The following is a 6440-nucleotide window of genomic DNA, read 5'->3' on the forward strand; positions in this document are numbered from 1 at the left end:
TTTTAAACTATAGTTGCTCTTGGAAATGAGTAACAAGGACAGTTTGTTCATTGCCGTGGGCCTAATAAATTTGAGGCACCAAATGTGTAATTGGGAGTTTGTTATCATTTGGAAAGATGTTTCTCTTTAAAAGCACAGGCATCCACTAGCAGAAGGTTGGTGTCAAGCAAACAGCCAAGCCAAATAGTTGCTTACTGTTTGGCATGCAGGTGGTCGGGCCATCAAACCATTTTTCAGAGAAATCCCATCCCCTGCAGAATGCCTGAAAGGGGGAAAGGGAGCAGGAGTTTGCAAGGAAGGATGGCAGGGCCTTCACGGAGCCACGGAAAGAATGTTAGTACATGTACTGGAACTGCGGATGGATGGAGAAGTTTTACAACTTTTACATATAAGTTAAAAAGGCAAATATTTCTTAAGCAGACATTGATAATGGAGGGCAGAGAAGCCTGGCATGCTACAGTCCATGGGGTTTGCTACTTCTGGCAAAGAGACAGATATTACTGAGCAACTGAATCACAACCACAATAGACATTGATACAGGAGATGACTTATAATCATAATAATGAGTGATATTTATTAAGTACTTGGTATATACCAGATAAAGTGATAAGTACTTTAAATGCCATATTGAATTCTCAAAACAACTCAGTATTATTGATGGACATTAGGATTCTGAGTGAAATGGAGCAACTTGTCCACCTCACATAACCAGAGGCAGAACTCACAATTAAACCTACATCAGTCCGACTTCAGTACCACACTTTTTAAAAATCAATGCCTCTTCCCCACCGCATTCTCAACTGAAATGAAGGGGTCTTGTTTGTCTCAATCTTGTTTATATATTTTGAGATACAGTAAAAGTTGCTTCCTATCCCTTTTCTTTTTAGAATTCACCTAGAATAAGAGAATTCAGTCAAAATTGCTGAGACAGGCTCCCCTGGCTGAGTGAGAGACAGTCTGAAAGTTTCTGCTTCTTTTGAGTTGTGCTCGTGTTGTTTTTTCTCACCATCAACAGTTAAGGCAAAATGATGAAATATATTTCAGGATGTGTGGTTTCAGTGGACACTCCTAGAGCAAGCAAGAGAAGGGACTGTAAATAAAGCAAACACACAGACGGTAAGAAGCACTGGTCCTTTCCCCACTACTCAGTGAATCCCCCCTCTCAGGTGCTCTCCTCACTTCCTCCAGGTACATCCCAGTTTTCAGCTGCAGTGGCTGCAGAGACAGGCTGAAAACATGTCCCACAAGAGTGTTTTCTCCTTCTTTCTCTGCTTCTTCATTTCTAAGAGAAGACTCATTGACTCTGTGTGTGTGTGTGTGTGTGTGTGTCTATCTATCTGTGTATATGTGTGTGCATGTGACCCCCTGCTGCATGCTGCTGCTTTTCCTGTGTGTGGGCCTTTCCTAGAATGGGTTAAGACTGAGAACTGAAAACTAAAGCTACTTCCCAATACCAGTTTCACAACAACAGTTATGACAGTGATTGATGTCTCTTGTCTGTCTCTTGAAACATTTGGGAACATTCAGTTCCTTGCCCACAATCCCACAGTTAGGGAGAGACACATGTCTCACACACAGGGCTAGCTAATTCTAATGCCTGAGTTCTTAAATATGACTCATATTGGTCTCAAAATGTTGATGGCAAAGGAGGAAATCGACATAGTATCACAAGCAGAGAGAATCCCTGTATCCATGAAATATGGAAAGAGGGACTGTCTCCCTTGCTCCATGTCCTGTATGACCTGTAGCCGCTCCTGTCTCTTCCACCTGATGCTCCTCATTGGGGTTCTAGTGACTCCCCACTCCCTTTGACCGTTCACACGGGAGCAAATGCTTCCCACACTCCATGGTCCCCTTTGGTTTCCCTGCACTCTGTCCACACCTTTGAGTATTGTCTCTTCATTAAACTCTCCCATGTTCATCTGTTTATTGCCAGTCCCCTACCTGATTCACTTTTACAACATTGCATTAAAAATAGAACACTATATTACGTCTATATTCTGACATATGGGGAATCTGGAGAAGGGAATGCCAATCCACTCCAGTATTCTCGCCTGGAGAATCTCATGAGCAGAGGAGGCTGGCAGTCTACAGTGTGTGGGGTCTCGAAGAATCAGACATGACTGAGCAACTAACTCTACTACAATAAAGTCTTCCCTCCATTCATTTAATCCTCCCTTCCACACTCTGCCTTTCCCTCTCAGATTCCTTATACTCCAGACTCCACACTCACACCTTTCTGCTCAGCTCTGTGGCTTTGAATCCATTTGATGATGTTCCTCCATTCCCTGCCCACTCCCACCATGATACACCACCTCTACCCCTTACCCCTAGAACTGCCCACAGAACCATCTACATGAACTAATTTTGTTCACGTCTCTGTCAGCTTCAGAGTGTTACCTTAGTGGGGATTATATTCTTTCAGTATTGATTTCAGTTCCCCCTACTACCAAATGATATTGATTCTATCTAAATTCCAAATGAAATTTTACTTCATTTACAAAGCCTTTATTACAGAAACAGTTTCTATAAAACATTAGATTCTTTCAAAAAACTTCAACACAATCAGATAATCTTCTCCAGCAATTCATGCATGTTCCAAATTTGTACACTTGAATGAGTTCTAAATGAAAATTCAAATATGTCCATTTACCTATATAATGCCATACACCATTATGTGAGTTCAAATATGTCCATTTGAATTATGGACATAAATATGCCCTATGCCATTATCTCGGAGAAGGCAATGGCACCCCACTCCAGTACTCTTGCCTGGAAAATCCCATGGATGGAGGAGCCTGGTAGGCTGTAGTCCATGGGGTCGTCAAGAGTCGGACATGACTGAGAGACTTCCTTTTCACTTTTCACTTTCATGCATTGGAGAAGGAAATGGCAACCCACTCCAGTGGTCTTGCCTGGAGAATCCCAGGGGTGGGGGAACATGGTGGGCTTCCGTCTATGCGGTTGCACAGAGTCGGACACGACTGAAGCGACTTAGCAGTAGCAGCAGCAGCATGCCATTATCTGTTCTTGGGATAGCAGTGTGTTTTTCATGTGGCACATTGTCACTGGCAATGGGTGCTTAGCCTCTGTTTAAGATAAAAATATGTAGTTCAAATTTCATTTCTCTCTCTCATGTCTCTCCCTCTCTCTCTTTCTCTCTCTCCCTCTCCTTCTCCCTCTCTCCCTCCCTCCCCGCCCCCTTTCTCTTATTAAAAGTGAGTCCCTAAAAACTTGCCCTCACTAGGTTCAGTTTTCAATACATAGGTCATTCAAATGCTAATTCTATGTGTGAATTCAGCATGGAATGTGTAGTAACAAGAAAGAGAAATATACAGACTCTCCGTGCTTAGCATGGCAATGTATTGTGTGGCTTGGGTAGGTATGTCTGGGAGTATCATATGGCAGTTACTCAACCCAGACACAGAAGAGCTTTGTATGGCATCCCTCACTGTCTAGCCCCCAGTAACAGACCTTCAACTGAGCTGGCTCACATCAACTGTGAGAAGTTTCAGTCTAGTTCCTGAAATATTTTTTCAAGTGCAAAATATTCATTTAAAAAAAAATCAATTACTCCTTTATCCTCATCTCCAGTCCTACATCATTTTTTGCCTCATGGGGTGCAAGTTTACACCATGAATTTAATGATTCAGCTGCCCTGGTTCTCACAACACATGAGAGTGGATGCAGTGCTTGCTTATAAATATATTTTCATGTCATAATTAGCTACTGTTAATTGTTTATAAATGCCTCAGCAACCTATGAGGGAGGCAGTATTATTATGCCCCATTTCATAAGTGTTAATAACAAGGCTTAGTATGTTGAAAAAATTTGCCTAAGTTCACAGAGTTAATATATGGGGATTTTGAATTTAAACTCAGGGCTATCTAATTCCAGATAACCCAAGTTCTTTACCACCATGCATGCTAGCATAGACCAGTGTTGGCTTTTTTAATGAAATGCAAAGCCAAGACAGTTCATTCCAAAAGTGCTCTTAAAACTCTTATTATTCTAAGAAAGTCACCAAGAAAGCCATACCACATAGCAATGGGGTGGATTCATGAGCCAAGGACAGTACTTGTATCACTTCATGACAAAGATAAGCAGAAAATTCTTAGAATACTTTGTAGACCTTTAGCCAGGAATAGCAAACCTGCCCTGTCTGCTTCATATCTGAACAAGTGAGAGAGTGGCACTGCCTTTGAATCGTGTACCCCAGAAGATTTTCAGTAATAAGGATTTTCCATGATAGAGTCAATTTCAAACAATATCAGATGTTTAACCAAACATCTCACTTGTCAAGCTTTGTTGAAGAGTTCTGTCAAGTTAAACTGGTCTGGGTGATGGACAAAGTCATCAAAGCCAGTGGGACCAGTCATTTAGAAATGACATTGGCTGGGAGGCTGCACACGAGTAAAGGCCATGACACATGTGACTCTTTGGATCACTGACCAGCCCTTGTGAATTTTCTCTTCAAAGAACACAACCACAGCCATGAGGAAGAGGATCCAAACACCACAGCCACAGCAGAATGTAAGTTGCCCTCAAACCTGGCTTCCTAACACCAGCGAACAGGAACCATATCCCATCTATCTCATGTCACTCCAAAAAAAAAAAGGTTTTTTTTGCAACTTTTGAGCTTCTTTCCTTTGCTTAGAGATGTGAGAGCACTAGATTCAGAGGCTATGTGGTTAATCTGCCCAGCACTTACCATCTTGCACAAATGTGGCGATGGATTCCTCTAAAATATCGGTTGGAACCATTTCACCATGTGCTTTATCATGACAACTTGGGGGAATGGCAAAAATAGCCATCAGATGGTCCTAAATCTTTACCCTAGCTATTTATAAGTCAGCTGTTTTAACTTTCACTACATAAAAAATTAAACCATGAGAAATACTTGGAAGGGCCCAGTCACTATTACTCTCTTCCTGATAATGTATATAATCGTATGCATCCATTGTTCATGAATGATGGTGCTCTGGATGAAGACATCCAGATTGTGTGATGGAGCAAGGGAGCCATCCCCACTCCACTCCCTGGTGCTGTCTTGTTCCTCCAGGAGCCCTGGCCACAGTTCTGTGGTCAGATTTTTACTCTAATATTGGAGTACCAGGCATGTTAGAGAGGAAGGTGATGTGGTTCCAGGCTGATGGTGCTGATAATACTTTGCAACCAGTGTGAGCCTATAATATGCTTGGAGAATACCTTGTGTGACTACCTTAGTTGTGACAGATGCTGGCTGTTGAACATTTTAGCATCCCCAGTGGAATATTTAATAAATATATTCTCCCCAGTGTTTAAGTTTTGGAAAGGAACCAGGCTCTGCAGAGAAAGAACCTTGAAAGGATGTTTTTGTAAGACAGCTCTCATTGCTGATTGCTATGGGCAAGGATAGCTCTTAGCACAACTTTCAAGAAGCAAGAACAGAGTCATCCCAGGATTTGTTTCCTCCCCCTGAGAAGAAGGTGGTCAGTGAGCCTTCCAAGAAACAAAGGAATCAACTGGGAAAGAATCCTAGTGCTTGAAGGACTCCACCAGCATCCCCTGAGACTAATACATTATCTGCCAAAGATCCTGACACCTGTTGGTCCTTCAACAAACAGAAGTTCCCTTTATTTGTTATACATTGAAAAAATAATGGAGGAGGTTAACATGATGATTTATACATGAAGTGCTTAGTAAGTATTCATTGGTCAACATACATCATGTGAGCACCTAGAGAGAAATAAATCCTAGATGAATATTGAAGGACCAAGGAAATAAAAGAAATCATCCAAAAGTGAAAGTCACTCAGTCATGTCTGACTCTTTGTGACTACGTGGACTATACAGTCCATGCCATTCTCCAGGCCAGAAAACTGGAGTAGGTAGCTGTTCACTTCTCTAGGGGATCTTCCCAACTCAGGGATCAAATCCAGGTCTCCTGCATTGCAGGCAGACCAGCTGAGCCACCAAGGAAGCCATCAGGAAAGCCCTGAGCCACCAAGGAACTATATGTTGTCTAAATAAATAAATCTAAAATGTCATCCCTATCTCCTTCTACTCTCATATCATCAGGTGTACTTGTACAGCATGTATCACAATCTTAAATTATCTGTTTACTGTTCTATCCCAGAATTGAGAACAATGCCTGTCTAGCATATAGTATGCATTTAATAAATATGTGCTGAATAAATACATACATATGTTTCAGTTTAGTTCAGTTTCTCAGTCGTGTCTGACTCTTTGTGACCCCATGAACTGCAGCACGCCAGGCCTCCCTGCCCATCACCAACTCCTGGAGTTCACCCAAACATGTCCATCAAGTTGGTGATGCTATCCAGCCATCTCATCCTCTGTCGTCCCCTTCTCCTCCTGCCCCCAATCCTTCCCAGCATTAGGGTATTTTCCAATGAGTCAACTCTTCGCATGAGGTGGCCAAAGTATTGGAGTTTCAGC

The sequence above is a fragment of the Bos grunniens genome, chromosome 10, assembly GCF_055505025.1.
Source record: "Bos grunniens cultivar Pamir isolate PY7600 chromosome 10, Bosgru_T2T1.0, whole genome shotgun sequence".
NCBI classification, from domain to species: Eukaryota; Metazoa; Chordata; class Mammalia; order Artiodactyla; family Bovidae; genus Bos; species Bos grunniens.